The sequence below is a fragment of the Pelodiscus sinensis genome, chromosome 6, assembly GCF_052426305.1.
Source record: "Pelodiscus sinensis isolate ZL-2025 chromosome 6, ASM5242630v1, whole genome shotgun sequence".
NCBI classification, from domain to species: domain Eukaryota; kingdom Metazoa; phylum Chordata; order Testudines; family Trionychidae; genus Pelodiscus; species Pelodiscus sinensis.
Genome location: NC_143057.1, coordinates 112,837,316 through 112,853,769, shown reverse-complemented (window position 1 = coordinate 112,853,769; position 16,454 = coordinate 112,837,316).

The window sequence follows — 16,454 nt, the reverse complement described above, 5'->3', positions numbered from 1 at the left end:
CGGAAAAGGGCTTTATTCCGGAGGATCGCGCCAGTCTAGACTAGTGTAGAAGGGTTTGGGGGAAGCATAGAAGAGAGGTCACTCATATTCCCCCATCTTACCCTGTGATGCATGGGGCTATGGGTGGAGCAAGGATACTTGTGGCAGGGGTAAGTAGAGACAGTAGGGAAGGTGGGCTTGATTACCTGTACAGGGGACCCTAACAACAAAAGAAATTGGGGACAGTTGATCTCAGGTTGCACTATATGGTGCTGGAAGGTATTGTGAAAGAATATGTGTGGCACCATCTCCGTTCAGAATGATAGTTTCTAAAACATGCTCATTCTGATCTAGGAGAAGATTTAACTTCAATCCAAATCATTCAGCCCCGACAGCTGCATTCAACTCTGCTGACAGCAAAAAGAATTTTTGGTCATAAGCCCAGAGACATGGCTCCCACACAGAAAGTCTATCAGAGTGTAATAGAAGCTGTGGCAGCAGGAAGCAATTGCAACTTCCCTTGCACCAAGAAGAGCAACAATGTCCAAATGGAGAAATGGGTATGGCCAGGGGATGTGTGGATTTATTACACCCCCTTTATGCCATCTGATGGAATCTAAGGTGAAACCTGAAGCGTGTATACCCCAGTGCAAACATTATTTGCCCTCTTTTGGAATGAATCCTACCACTCTTGCCCATGTCCTTGCTTGTGCTGAGATGTGCAAGATGTATCTCTTGAGCTAGGGCTTTCTTCAATTCTACACCCTACTGGTCAGCCTTTTCTCAGTGTTGATCTACCATGTCCAACTCTTGTGATAACAGTGCTGCTACCTGGAGTAGTAGGTTTGGCTCAGTCATGAGAACCTCCTGCACCAGGCATCAGATGAAAATAGCTAATGCATTGCTGATTATGATTTCTCATGCTCCACTTCTCTCTCGTGTAAAGTGCAAGGTTCCTCATGCTGGCTGAAAGCTCTTCAATGATCATCAGAAGCCTTTGGTGAATCAGGAGACATCTGGCAGAAGCTTCTGCAAATTAAATACGTTGTCTTCCATTTTTCCCCCACAACTTCATTAGGGGTGTGTCTAGACTACAGAGTTTAGACTACAAAACTATACCTGCGTCTACACTACCGCTGAGTTCTGTCGACATAACGTCGACAGAACTCAGCAGTTTTGTCGACGCTGGTAAACCTCATTTTACGAGGCATAACGCCTTTTGTCGACAGAGTTCTGTCGACAGAAGGTGTTATTGCATCTAGGGTTGTGTCTAGACTACAGGGTTTTGTCGACAAAGCAGCTTGCTTTGTTGACAGAACTGAATGTAGTCTAGACGCTCTTTGTCGACAGAAGCTTTGTCAACAGTATCTGTCGACAAAAGCCTGTAGTCTAGACGTACCCTAAGCGACATTATTGGTTGACCTGTGCTCCTGCACCCATTCAAGCCTTTGTGGGACCAACCCAACAGCAGGGGAAATGGGGAAATATGGAGAAAAAAGGCTGCACATGAATGAAGGGCACTGAGCTTGGGTCCAACTGAATATCTAAAACAGTTGAACCTTCACTGCTTATCAAAACAGTACGTTACTCATGAGTCTGTATCACTCAGAACATTGTGATCTGGAAAGAGTGGGATACTCAATGGGAAATAGCTCCTTTTTCACCAGTTGGGGAGGATTACTTTAGATTCAGTCATTTTGCTGCCAATAACAGGTTTTGGGTTTCTTTGGTTTCATCTGCAACCGCAGGCCACTCATCCCACTTTAAGTCTTGAGTGGGGTTGATAAAGAAAGGGCAGAATCATTTGTTAAGCTTTCTTAGCATTTATATACGTAAAATAAAATTCTAAGAAGGTCTGGGTGAAGGTGAAAGAACTAATTTTATCTTGAATCTGATATGTTCCTCTCTCAAGAGGGACTCTGATTCTGAGGTAGCTCTGTACCCCAGGGCCACAAAGGGAACAGAAAAGATCCTAGCAAAATACTGCTGACAAAGGCCATAGAGTGAAGGGTCTATATTGGATCTCAGCTTAGGATTTACCGGGGCAGGCCAGGCCATGTGAGGTTGAAACAGAGACTGAAGCAACTGCTCTGCTCACTGACTGTTCTTTTCCGGTTTAATAGTTCATAGAGCATTGGTGTGCAACCTGCCACCCATCAGAGTTCTATATGTGGCCTGCGAGATATTTTGTTTATTGTTGCCCATGCACAGGGTTGCCTGATTCTGCTGGTTTCTGTCCATGTAGTTTCATTCCTACCATCATTAATAAAGTGATACACACACAAAGCAAGGCATGTGAAATGAGGTGTGTGCTAACTGCACACTGCATCGACTATAAAAGCTGTACACTTCCTCTGCATCCAACCAAAGCACTGCTATGGTTCAATTGGCACACCCTGCAAATTCTAGGTAGGCAAGCCCAGTTAGAAAATCTACCCTATCCTGGAAGACTTTCTTGGTTACAACAATCTTGCAGACCACTGAGACAAAGGAGGGCCACTCATGCAGCCCACTTACAAGCCTAGGTTGCCCTTTGCGGGGGTCACTCACCACTGTAGCGGGGGTCCACCGTCTGTCCCCGGAATCAGTCCATTCCGCCCGCACAGGCCTCCGCTCACGTGGCGTTTCCCCTCTGGAATCTTCCGGTCGCGCTGCTCTCTTCGCCACACTGCCCTCCGGCAGTGCTCAAGTCACTCGCTCTGAGCCCCCCCTTCCGGGGGTTTGGTGTCTCTCCAGCAGGCCTTGCCACAGGCCTAGCAGGCTGGCCGGTTGGCTGTCCGAGCGCCCTGGCCCCGCCGGACTCTCTAGCCCTGCCCTAGCTCCAGGGAGCATCCTGCTCCCTCGGCAGCCAGGCTCACACTCCCTTTGCTGAAGCAGCCCTTCCCTTTTATAGCTCCCAGCTGGGCCTTAATTGGTCAATGCCGCCCAGCTGGGCTGAACTCCCCGGGCCTGCTCCAGGCTGGGGTTTGGCTCTTAAAGGGCCAGTACAGGGCAGCTGCCCTGTTACACTGCCATAGAGTGACATTAAAGTAGCACTCAGTTATGATGTTGTCTGGGAATAGAAACTGGAAGATGCAAAGGAGATTTAATGCCCCCTCCATGCCCAGCCATTTTTACGGAACATGATGCATGAAAGGAGGAAGTGAGAATCTAACCCAAGAGCTCAATTTGCACGATACTCCATTTGTATTAGTGGATCAGAAAAATGAAAACTCAAAACATACGAAAACTCAGGCAGGGAGGGGGTGGATGGCTTGGGTGAAGTGGGGGTAGGAAGAGTTGGGGCAATGGTTTGGGGAAAGAGATGGAGTGGAGACAAAAGCCTAAGTCAGGTCTGGCGTTGAGCATCTTTCCTGATCTGAGAAAGTCAGCGCCTATGCCTCTGAGCCTCTGAAAATCTGACCAAGTTCACCATGTCTTGTGACTTGTGTAGTCATATACACTAGTGCAAAGAGCAAGAAAAGAGTGCATAAAAAGCTATGGATTCAGAGTCATGATCCCTTTGTAAGTGACTACACAAGGTGCCAGACAATGCTGAACTGGCCTCAAGCTGTCCACCCAAAAATGCAGGCAATTGAAACACTCTCCAGGCTATCAAGTGAGACAATTTAAGCTTTAATCTCTGCCTCTCCATTTAGTCATATTTAAAATGTCTACCTGCCTGAGAGATTGAGCTTCAACATTGGTGACCAGTAACAACTCCCACAGACTTTAAGGAGAGCTGTAAGTGCTCAGTACCTCTCAGAAACAAGAACAAAGGGTGTCATAAGGATTAATTATGTAATATTTTAAAACTTGACTGAATTAGGCTATGGGAATACAACTATTATTGATATTTTAGGGGCTATTAAAACATTATAGGTCTGATTGTATTCTCTTTTTGGACTAAGTTGTGCCATATCCTTATCTAGCATAAACAGACACAGCTCCACAGAAATCAACAGAACCTTGCCAGCTTACACCAACTGAGGATCCGGCTTAACTTCAGTGGAACTTTTCTTGATTTACACTAATTGGGACAACCATAAAGTTCAAATGAAATGACTGGGGCTTGCATAAGCCGGAGCCACCCCCCAGTTGCCTGTAGGGCTCGCCAGAGTCACTCCCTCATTGCCTGGGACTGGGGCTGAAATTATCACCCATAGTGTCCACAGTGGCTGAGGATGACCCCTATACCACCTGGGGCTGAGGATGACCCCTGAACTTTGCTGCCCAGCACCTACCATCACTGCCCCCCCTCAAAGATCCTTGCCACCAACCATCAGGGAGGGGGTACCTGGCTTTTTTGGTGAACTGGGATCAGTTGGGAAGAGCAAACAGGACTAATACCTATTTTTATTAAATCAAATCAAAACAAAAAATGGAACGGCCAGGACAGAGCTTAAGAATGGGACTGTACCAGCTAGAATAGGACATATGCCCAACACTGATGTAAATGAGAGCAGACTCAGGCCTTACATTTTTCCAGGGCTTATTGTTGTTTAACAGGTTTTTCCCCCTGAAAGTAAAAACAAGATGCAATCTCTTTCTTTTTTTTAAATCTCATCATCAAGAAAATCAGACATTCAAGGATCCAGTCAAGAAGTGGTTATAGGCTAAGGAAGAAGGCAGAATGTCTAAAGTAAAGATATGTTTCTTGCATGAATAACTTCCCAACAATCTGCTGAAGGAGTGGTTTTATATCAGGCTGAAACCCCAAACCAACATCATTTTAATTTGCCAAGCACCTGTGAAAGAATGCAGCTGCAAGACCATGGGAAAACAATGGGAACTGTGACAGTTCATTAATATAAACCAGCAACTAGATTTATTTGGAAAAGTCATTGATATAGAGTTACACTGGAAGACGCAGTGGCATTCCTGAAGTATGCCAGCAAGCAGCTAACTAAGATTATAGATGTGTGTACATCATTTGAACTTGAATGCTAATTTGGTAACTGTTCCAATTTATTGTATATGTCAAACAGTATAACAAATGCATAAAGAGTAGTGATTGCTTCAGCATTCTCTGTTTGCTTTGTTTTTTACTGTTATTTGGTTTCATTTGGTCAGTGGGAATTAGTTAGTTTTTGTTTTTTTACAGGTAAAGCAAGAGTTTGGAAAGTGCCTGCAGTATTTAAAATGGGTTTATGCACAGATGGGAATGAATGATCATCTTATTGAAAAAAATCATACACATTTTGCTCTCAATTAAAATGTTTATGCACTAGAGGGAACATTAATATTTTGGTAAATGAGATGCTCAGATAAGCAAGGCAGTGGAGATAGTATAAGGACCCGAATAAAAGAGAATTCTTCCCCCTCCTTTATTGCCATGGAGACCCATGTCTCAGGGGAATCAGTGAAGCTGTTTCAGAAAGGGCCAAGTAACAGGGAGACTTGGAAGATACAAAGTGGGTACCCGATAGAAGTGACATAGTCCCCCTCCCACTGTCTACCATTAAGTCAGTTTTACAAGGAGAGACCGGAGGAGTAGATGAGAAGAAAAGAAAGAGTGGATCTCAACCAGGTTCACCTGCAAGCCGTTCTCCCTGACACAAGGAGAGCACACTGGCAGGAGAAGCTACTACAGCTCTGAGGTTTCAGCCATGGCTATGGAGAAGATCTGCTGCCACCCAATGGTCTAGAGAGAGGAATCCCCTTGTCTCCATGAAGAAATGTAGCACGCATCCTTTCCAGTTGGGCTGCTAGCTGCTTTGTTGGAAACAAGTTTACGGCATCTCTTCAGCCTATGGTGTGACTAAGAGTCAGTCACTTCATTCAGCAATTCCCAGTTACAGGGTGGGCACTGATGTTCCAAGTAAATCCCCAACACTTCACTTTGCATAGATGAGAGGCTACTGAAGAGATGTGAGGTCGCAGACATTAATCTGCTAAGGATTTCATGGGGCTGAAGGATCAGTGGCGCAGAGATGCTTTTACTGACAGACTCTCAGAGAATGTAGCATGAGAAAACAGGAGGAAAACAGCACTCAGCTTTCACATGTTAATGATGTTCAGAGAAATGCCAGCAATTGGAACAAGCACAGTAATAAGTGAGCATGTTCAGTTTAACTTATTTCTATTTATTCTTCTCTTCCTTGATTTCCTTCTGTATCCTCCCCTTCCCTTTAATCCCTTTTCTTCTTTTCAGAACTTAAGTTTCTCATTTCCAGACATGAGTGCCAACTCTGTAGGTACTCTGGTGCTGAAGCAGCCACAGAAAAAAATAGTGGGGGCTTAGCACCCAGCAGTGGCCCCATGGATCCCCCCTCCCTGGCATTTTATGCTTGCTGTGATCAGCTTTTCAGTAGTGTGCAGTAGACGAGGGGGGGAACAGGAGAAGCAGGGGCAGGAAGAAGGGGGGTAGGGGTGGGGATTTGGTGAATGGATGGTACGGTTTAGGGTGGAGTGCGGGTTGAGCATCCCCGTTCCAAGAACTGAGAAACTTGGCACTTGTGTTTTCAAATGCAAGGAAGACATAACTGAGAATTAAATTTATGCACATTAAATCAGCAATGCCCGGGATCACCTCATATGACCCCTAATATAAAAGAGGGATAATGTGTACTTCTGTGAACTAATTATGGGCCCCATATGTGTAAACACAAGGATGGCTCAAAAAATGTTATTTAATATTTTTGAACAGTAGAAGAAGCACATGAGGCTTGACAAAATCTCTAAAACCTAAGGTACTTTCACCTAGAACTGTTGATGCCCTTGCCCTGCTTCTTCTGCGCTCCCCTCCCCAGGACATGCCTCCACATACATGCCTTTTTAAGGCAGCCACAAATGCTGTAACCTTTGACCTCACATGAGCACCCACTGCCATGGTGTTGACTTCCCAAGATGCTCCATAAACACAGAGCCAGACACGTGCAAGTGCCTACGTGCACGCACATACATATGCAGATATATACAGTGCCCGACTCCCTGCCCACTCAAACCTAATGCTGCTTCCTCTGTGCAGTGTAGATACCTGCTCCCCACAGCTACCTCCCTGCCCCTTCCCCCTCCCCCCGCCCAAAGCTGCCTTTTCCTACCTTCTTGCAGCCAGAAAACTCTCTTCTAGTTCATTATTTGTCTGAGCTACAAATACGTAATTTAGAATGCAATCTCCTTGGGGCAGGAATTCCATCTTCCTCTATGTTGTGCACTTCATAAGTAATTCTCACTGCTGTGTAATGTTGCAGTTAGAAAGTTCTTTCTAAGTTGCACAGGAATGAAATATGGAATAACTTTGGCATGCATTTCATAAAAACAGTTGTTGCATATTCATGGAGTCTTTGTGGTGGCAGCAATGTTAGCTATTGGATAGGGAAGGAAAGGTATGAACATGATATTTTATACAGAAGTTGTATATGATCACTTTTGGACCTAAGAGCCTGACCTGCCTCTTAAATTTTAGCTTGTGTCCCATCTGATTGTAGCTATAATCCTGAGAGGAATTCTTGGGGTTGAGCCATCAATGCACATAACTTTGACTAAGTGTCCCAGTTGGGTATCTGTTTTCACTCAGGTTTGTTTGAATCTTGAGTTTTGTTTTCCTTCTCTCCGAGAATGGCTTTGCAATGCTTATCCCTAAGTAATAGTCAGTAAAGGAAATTATCTTAAATCAGGCAACGTTTATTTAATTTAGAAAATAGAAAATAGAGAGAAAATCAAAGTAAATGAAATGCCAGTTGAATAATTCATATGGAATCTAAGGTCTTGCTCAAGAGACTAATTTTCATAGTTACAGCCATTTGAGTTCAGTGGTGCGGAAACACTTTTAGTAGTGGGGGTGCTTACCCCCATCCTTCCCTCACCCTCCAGCTTGGGGCGAGCACAGGGCCAAGAGCAGAAAAAGCTTTGGGGGGGGGCAGGGGAGGGAGAAGGAAGCAGCAGTCGGGACCAAGTGGAGAGGGGCTCCAGCCAGGTCTTCAGGCCTGTGGTGGTGGCCATCAGCACCCAGGCATGGGTCCAGCAGAGCAGCTCTGGCCAACATCTGAGAGTGCTGCAGCACCCTCTGCACCTCCAGCTTTTTCCATTGCCTATGTTTGAGTTGAGTAGCTGTTTGATTTACATCTGCAGGTTCTTTGTCCACCTTTCAAATTGGCAACCTCCTTTATGCCTGGCTCTTGCAAAGACCTATATATGTGCTTAACTTTGAGTACATGAGCCATCTCAGTGAAATCAATGGGACTGCTCCTGTGCTTAAAGTTAATACATGCATAAATCTTTGCAGGACTTTGGCCTTTGTTTACATCTCCAGCTTTTGTTTCCATTTCTTGGCTTGTATTCTCTCTCCTTCATGTTTTTTTCTGTCCATTTGATATTCATGTGAACATGACAAATAGCCATTTCAAACAGAAGGTGCCTTGGTGTATAGATAATCATATTTCTCAATTACAACACCTCTGAGTTATCTTATTTGGTCTCCTTTTTATACACAATTTACCATTGTACCCAAGACTTAATGAAGCTTATTATAGAAGCTTGATAGAAAACATTCCAACTTCCTTCCAATTAACATGCAATACTTCAGAGGAATCCTTTGAACTTTTATAGGTGTTTGGCAGATACACATAACCTTTTTGCATACAACTACACTTAAGATATCCTTGTTAGATTAAAGACTAATCGCATGTTGATTGCCCTCCTCCTGTCAGACTTCTTTGATTTTCCAGGTGGAATAGTTGGTTTCACATATTTGCTTTCAGGTTCAGACTTGAATTATCATTTTTCTGTAACACTTTCAACTTATGTTAGACAAGCTAGACTTAGATCACCACATGTACACTAGTGATTTTTAATTAAATTTGAATCAAGGCTGCAGGCAAGATTTTTAGGTGGCCATTCAGAAATGAGGGTTTGTGTAATGGCGGATGCTGTCTTGTGCCTTCAAGGGAATGCAAATCTGGAAGCAGAAAGGACCTTGCACCGACAGAGAAAAAAATCTGAAGGGAAAATGTTTGCTTCTCCCCAAATCCAGTGCACTCAATGTAAAGTGTTGGAACAGATCTGATTTGTAATGAGCAGGCTTTATTAGGGATCTGGATAGGACTTCTTTTTGGAAGTAACCACATCAAAACAAGTTGTAGAATACTTGGAGATTGGCGTATACATCATTTAAACTTTCCAGTCTATGCAAGTGATTCCAGCTGCCAAGAAATGGGAATATTCCTGCCTTTAAAAATAAAAGCTGGGCATGCTTTCTATTCCCTTGGTCCTCTGATGCTTCCTTTCCTTGATTCCTCAAAAGAAGGCTCTTTCTTAGTCCCCTGCTAACTGGAATGATAAAAACATATGGTTGGAGAACAGACTAGAAGCTCACATGTGAAATGGGCTTTAAAAACCCTGCTTTTTAATTAGATATAAATTGTCACAATCTATGATGAATCTTGGCACATTTGGGTTATGCAACAAACAAGTGCTTTTTATATCAATGCAGCTGCAGCTTTCAGTAGCATTTCACCTGCTGCTGAGCTATTTCCTACATTCACTTTAGAAAACATTGCCTAATAGAACAGCAGACAAAGGATAATGTCTTCATTGCAGATTGAAGGGGGGGTAGGGATACTCATGTTAGCTTTAACCTAGCTAGTACAGGTAACAATAGTGGAGATGTGGCAGGACCAGAGCGATAATCTGAGTATGTACACAGGATAGTTTGTATTACTACTATTGTTCTACACTACTGTTGTTACTGGTGTTAGCTAGATTAATTCTAGCAAAGATGTGCTAATCACACCTTTGCTCTGCAGCAAAGATAAAGCATGAGAATCATCATACCTAGGTTTTATATTCCTGGCTCCATCAGCAACATGCTGTCTGATATTGCACAAGTCATCACAGCTCTGATAGGAGACATTTTTAGCAATGTTTGTGGAGTTATTACAATGGCATGTACAAACCAGGTATTTCCACACATTTATAACTGCTAGTTTTCATGTATAAAATTAAAATGATTAGACAGGCAACAAAAATGATTAGGGGTCTAGAATGGCTGCCATATGAGAAGACATTAATAAAATGGTGACTTTTCCGCTTAGAAAAAAGGACACTAAGGGGGATATTATAGAGGTCCATACAATGACTCATGTTGAGAAAGTGAATAAGGAAAGTTATTTACAGGCAGTCCCCGGGTTACATGGATCCGACTTACATCGGATCCCTACTTACAAACGGGGTGAGGCAACCCCGCACTAGCTGCTTCCCCCCAGCAGACCAGGGAGACGCGAAGCTAGCGCCACCCCCAGCAGACCAGGGAGATGCGGAGCGGCTTTTCTCAGCAGACACCTCAGCTTGAGAATAAAGGACTGAGGGAAGTGAGGTGTGGGAGAATAAAACTGAGCTCTGGAGAAATGTTTGGCTAGAGTTTCCCCTACAATATGTACCAGTTCCGACTTACATACAAATTCAACTTAAGAACAAACATACAGTCCCTATCTTGTACGTAACCCGGGGATTGCCTGTACTTGTTCCCATAACATAAGAATTAGGAGTCACCAAATGAAATTTATAGGTAACAGGTTTAAACAAACAAAAAGGAAGTATTTCTTCATGCAACACAGTCAGCCTGTGGAACTCATTGCCAGAGGATGTTGTGAAGGACTTTAACAGGGTTCAAAAAAGAGCTAGATAAATTCATGGAGGATATGTCTATCAATGGCTATTAGTCAGGATGGATAGGAATTGTGTCCCTAGTCTCTGTGAGTACGTCTAGACTATATCTGTCAACAGAGAGATGTAGATTAAGCATGTCAAAATTGCTAATAAAGCAGGTATTTAAATATTCTGCACTTCATTTGCATAAACATGGCCATCATTTTTTTTGAAACAGAGCTTTTTCGAAAAAAACGGCAGTCTAGACGTGGATCTGTCAAAAATAAACCCTTTTTTGACAGATCCTGTAAACCTCGTTTTTTGAGGAATACAGGAGCTGTCGAAAAAGGGTTTATTTTCGACAGATCCATGTCTAGACTGCCTTTTTTTTCTGAAAATGCTCCGTTTCGAAAAAAAAGCAGCAGACATGTTTATGCTAATGAAGCGTGGGATATTTAAATCCCTGCTTCATTAGCAATTTTGACGTGCCTAATCTACATCTCTCTGCCGACAAAGAGGTGTAGTCTAGACACAGCCTGTGTGTCAGAGGTGAGGAATGGGTGACAGGGTGGAATCACTTGATGATTACCTGTTCTGTTAAAACCCTCGGGGGCATCCAGCATTGGTCAGTGTCAGAAGACAGAATACTCGGCTAGACAGATCTTTGATCTGACCCAGTATTGCCATTTTTATGTTCTGATCTGATCTGTGCAAAGAATTATAGAAATGTATGATTGGATGTGACCTCAAGATGTCAACTAGTTCTGTCTCTTGCACAAGCCATCCCTGAGAAGGTTTTGTCTAACCTGTTCTTTACAATCTCCAATAGCAGAAATTCCATAGCCCCCACTAAGCAATTAGTTACAATGCTTAACTACTGTGATAATTAGGAAGTTTTTTCTCATGTCCAAACTAAATCTCCTCTGCTGAAATTTAAACCCATTACTTCTTGTCCTGTCCTCAGTGGTTAAGGAGAAGAATCACCCTCTTCTTTACAACAATCTAAAGACTGTTACAATGTGCCCCCTCCATTTTCTATTCTCCAGACTAAAAACCACATTTAAAAAAGTATTTCCTTATAGGTTATGATTTTTAGACCTTAAATAATTTTTGTTGCTCTCCTCTGGATTTTCCCTAATTTGTCTACATCTTTCTTGAAGTGTGCTGCCCGGAATACTCTTAGCTGAGTCCTTATCAATGTGGAGTAGAATAGAAGAACTATGTGTCTTGTTTACATCACTTCTGCTAATACAACCCAGAACAATATTCACTTTTTGCAACTGTATCATATTGTTGACTCATGTTTAGTTTAATATCTTCACATCCTTATCTACAGTACTCTTTCCTATACAGTCATTTCCCATTTTGTATTTGGTCATTGATTATTCTATTCTAAGTGTAGCACTTTGCATTTGTCATGTTGAATTTCATCCTGTTTATTTCAGACCATTTCTCCATTTTGTCAAGATTTCTTTGAATTCTAATCCTGTTCTCCAAAGTGCTTGCTACCCAGCTGGTTATTATCTGAAAACTTTATTGGTGAATTCACTATACTGTTTCCAAAATCATTTCAGAGGATTTTGAATAGAACTGGATACAGGACAGATTCCTTCCAGATCACATTCAATATGCCCTTCTAGCCAGGGGCACCCCTAGACTAGCTGCCAGCAACTGGTGCCCTAGCGAACCATGCAATCAGCGCCCCCACCTCCAAACCCCTCAATGATATTGTGCCACCATTTGGCGCCTCATTTATCTTGGCACCCTAGGCGACCACCTAGTTTGCTTATATGGACAGGCCGACCCTGCTTCTAGCGCAACTATGAATAGAGCCTTGCAAATCCATAGATATCCATTTTATATCCATAGGTGTTTGCATCCGCAGATATGGATGCGAATATCTGCAACTCATTTTTGTGAATACAGATGCAGACACAAATTTTGTACCTAGAATCCTGCACATTTGTGGATCTCCGCTTCATATCTGCAGGTATCTGCATCCACTGATATGGACGTGGATATGTGATGCTCATTTTTGCAGATATAGATGTGGATGAGGATACAAATTTTGTGTCCTATGAACCATTGAGTACTACTTTCTGAGTATGGTTTTCCAATCAGTTATGTACCTACTTTATAGTCAGTCTATTGAGGCTATACTTCTCTAGTTTGTTCATGAGAGACAGCATAAAAAACTTTACTAAAGTTATAGTTATATATATCACATATGCTGCTTCCCCCATACATAAGGCTTGTTATCTTGTCAATGATTTGTTCTTGAGAAATTTATGTTGACTGTTACTTATCACCTTAATTTCTTCTAGGTTCTTACAAATTGATTTATCTTTCTGGATACTGAAGCTAAGCTGATTGGATCATAATTCCCTGGTTTGTCTTTATTCCTCTTTTTTATAGATACATACTATATTTGCCCTTTCCTGGTCCTTCTGTATCTATCCCATCCTCAAAGATAATTGCTAATGACTTTAGACAGTTCCTTAAATATTCTAGAATGTAGTTCATCAGGGCCTGCCAAAGTGAGGATATGTAATTCTTAACTGGTTCTTTTCCCATTTGAACCTTAAATTCTCCTCTGTTTACACTAATGCTCATGTTAGGTGTCTAATCACTGCTAACTTTTTTGTGAAATCTGGAAAAAAAGACATTTAATTCTTCAGTTACAATGTCTTCTGTTATTATCTGTCTTTCTCTCCTCTTTGAGTAATGGATCTTCCTCTCCTGGATCTCTCTCATGCTTCTCATGAATTATTATTTTCTTGTTGCCTTGTGTAAACTTCCTGACTAGTTTAATCTTATTATGTGCCTCTGCCTTACTAATTTTGTTCCTAGATGCTTCTTGTTGTTTTTGTTATATTCATGTTTCATCATTTGACCTAGTTTCCACTTTTTGTATGACTCTTCTTTGAGTTTCAGGTCATTGAATATCTTCTGGTCTCTTATCATACTTCTTATCTTTCCTATACATTGAGGTATTTTGCTATTGTGCCCTTAATGATGTCTCTTTAGGAAACTACCAACTCAGCTGAACTCTTTTTTCTCTTAGACTTGTGTCCCAGAGGCTCTTACCTTGTGCCATCTTGAAGTCTGTTGACTTTATTCTGATGTTTTCCTTCCTACCATTTCTTATAATCATGAATTCATCATTTCACAATCATTTTCACCCAAGCTGCCTTGCACTTTCAAATTCTCAGCTAGTTCCTCTGCATTTAACAGAATCAAATCTAGAATAGCCTCTCCCACTGGTCGCTTGCTCCATTTTCTGCAATAAAAAAAAGTCTCCATTGCATTCTAAGAACTTGTTGCATAATCCATGCCCTAAGGCATTCCCAACAGATGTCTGAGTAGTTGACATCCCCAATCATCATTAAGTCCTGTATTTTGGATGCTTTTGTTAGTTGTTTAAAAAAAAAACGCATCCACCTCATCTTCCTGGTTAAATGGTCTATTGTACCTAGAGATTACCCTTGTTTTTATCCCTTTTTATCCTTAACCAGAGACTTTCAACAAGTCCGCTCCCCAGTTCTGTCTCAACCTCAGTGCAAATGCTTACATCTTTGATATACGGGGAAACACCGCCTCTCTTTCCCCCCCATTTATACATCCCAAACAAGCTGTACCCCCTGAAGAAAGATTCCAGTCATAAGAACATAAGAACAGCCATACTGGGTCAGACCAACAGTCCATCCAGCCCAGGATCCTGCTGCTGACTGTAGCTAATGCCAGATGCTGAAGGAAGGAACACAACAGGTAATCCTCAAATGATCCCTCTCCTGTCACCCATCTCCAGAGAAATAGAGGCTAGGGGACACCATTTCTACCCATCCTGGCTAATAGCCATTGATAGACCTAACCTGCATGAATCTATCTAGCTCTTTTTTGAACCCTGTTAAAGTCCTAGTCTTCATAACATCCTCTGGCAAGAAGTTCCACAGGTGTTCTGAGGGAAGAAAAAATTCCTTGTGTTTGTTTTAAACCTGCTGCCTATTGAGTTCATTTGGTGGCTCCTAGTTATGGGAATAAATAAATAACTATTCCTTATTCATTTTTTCCACACCAGTCATGATTGTACCAGTGGTGGAGTAAAAGGGTTGTGAGAACTTGTTTCACTGAGCCATGGAGAGCCAGTGGAGGGATTTGAAGTGGTACCAAGATTACTTTACGGCCATAGTTTCAATACACTGGGAAAACATATGGTAGAGCCGCAGAGGAGGAGCCTAATCCAGTTAAAGCAGACACATGGGCAAATATATTAGTCATCTAGGCCAGGTCTACACTAGGGGACAAGTTTAAATTAAAATAGGAAACTCCAGCTATGTTAATTATGTAGCTGGAGTTGAAGTGTTTTAAATCACATTCTGGTGCCATCAAAGTGGGAAGTTGACAGGAGCATATACTCTCATCCATTCCCTTACTCCTCATAGGAGCAGGACTACCAGTGCTGATGGGAGCATCCTCTGAGTTTGAATTAGCGGATCTTCACTAGACCCACTAATTTGAACCCCAGAAGATTGCAGAAGATTGATGCTGCCACAGTTGATCTTCTGCATAGTGTAGACATGGCCCTAGATAGGAAGGAAGAGTTAAGATAAAGAGAGATTTTGATCAATTGTGGATGAAGAGGCACGAGGAGCTGGTAACAGTCTGAGGAAAAGGGGAAGAAGGAATAAAAAAAGGCTCCAAGGGAGTGAGCCTGAATGCCAGGACAGCAGACAATATATATTAATACAAGAAAAGAATATCTAATAGGAACAGTATATATAGATCTACAAAGACTCATTATGCCAGAAGGAAAAATTCTCAAATTGTGAGTCTGGTTTAGGACATAACAAGCCCCAGAACCAAATTGTAAATAATGAATAGTAAGTAATTTCTTAGCAGATGCCAGAATGCTTTTAGGCACTTTATAAAAAATATTTAACATATTAGTTACTTAGGACCAGATTGTGCCTGAATCCTCTATGCATGCACAAGTAGAAGAAGGGTTGAAAGAACCTACTCCCATTTTGTGCCCCTAAAAGATCAAAGCCTTTGTGCTCTTCTGAGCAGAAGGCCTGTGTATGCGGCTAGCGTGGCTAGCAGGGCTAGAAACTCTGGCACAGTCCGTACTGTTTTCCAAATAACACAAGATAATGTCATGCAATGTTAGGTATTATTCATGTAGCATGTAGTAATATGTACCAAATTCAGTATTATTATGGTACAAATCATCTGCAATCACTTAGGGTTATAATATACTTTCTGCTTCTGTGAGCAAAGGATGGGGATTCAGTGGATTCTGGGGTTTGAGACATATGGCATTATTCTCCCTACTCATTGCCTGTAATTCTAACGCCATCTTCCTATACAAAGGCTCCACAGGGGACAGGGTGAGCTATGTCACTGGGGAAGGGGTGAGCTGCCAGGGAATGAGGAAACAAAGCTGGAAGAGGATGACCACCCTCTGCAGCAGCATCTCTTCTACATCCAGGCATTTTGAAAGTGAGTTAGATGCCAAGTTATCTGCCTACCTTCTGTATATTGGAATTTCCTATTTAGTGGAGTTCTGGGGTGAGTAGAAAGAAACATTGTCTCTTGTAAAGTGCTGTGAGATCTCCAGATGAAAAGCACTATATAAGAGCTGGTATTTTATTATCAGCGTGGCTCTCACAGGAACTGTGTTGTCACTGGACCAGGGAAGACAGGACAAAGGCTACTTTTATACTCCAAGCTTGCCTTCTCACTCTCCTGCTTGGGTTCAAAGGAGAGCTCATTAAGCTGGGGTAAGTACAGCAGTGTGAGTAGCAGCACTGGAAATGCAGCTTAGTCAGGACAAGCGCAAACTCGAATGAAGCTGGTGTGTACATGCTTGACACAGCTAAGCCACACCTCCACTGCCACTACTTGTGCTA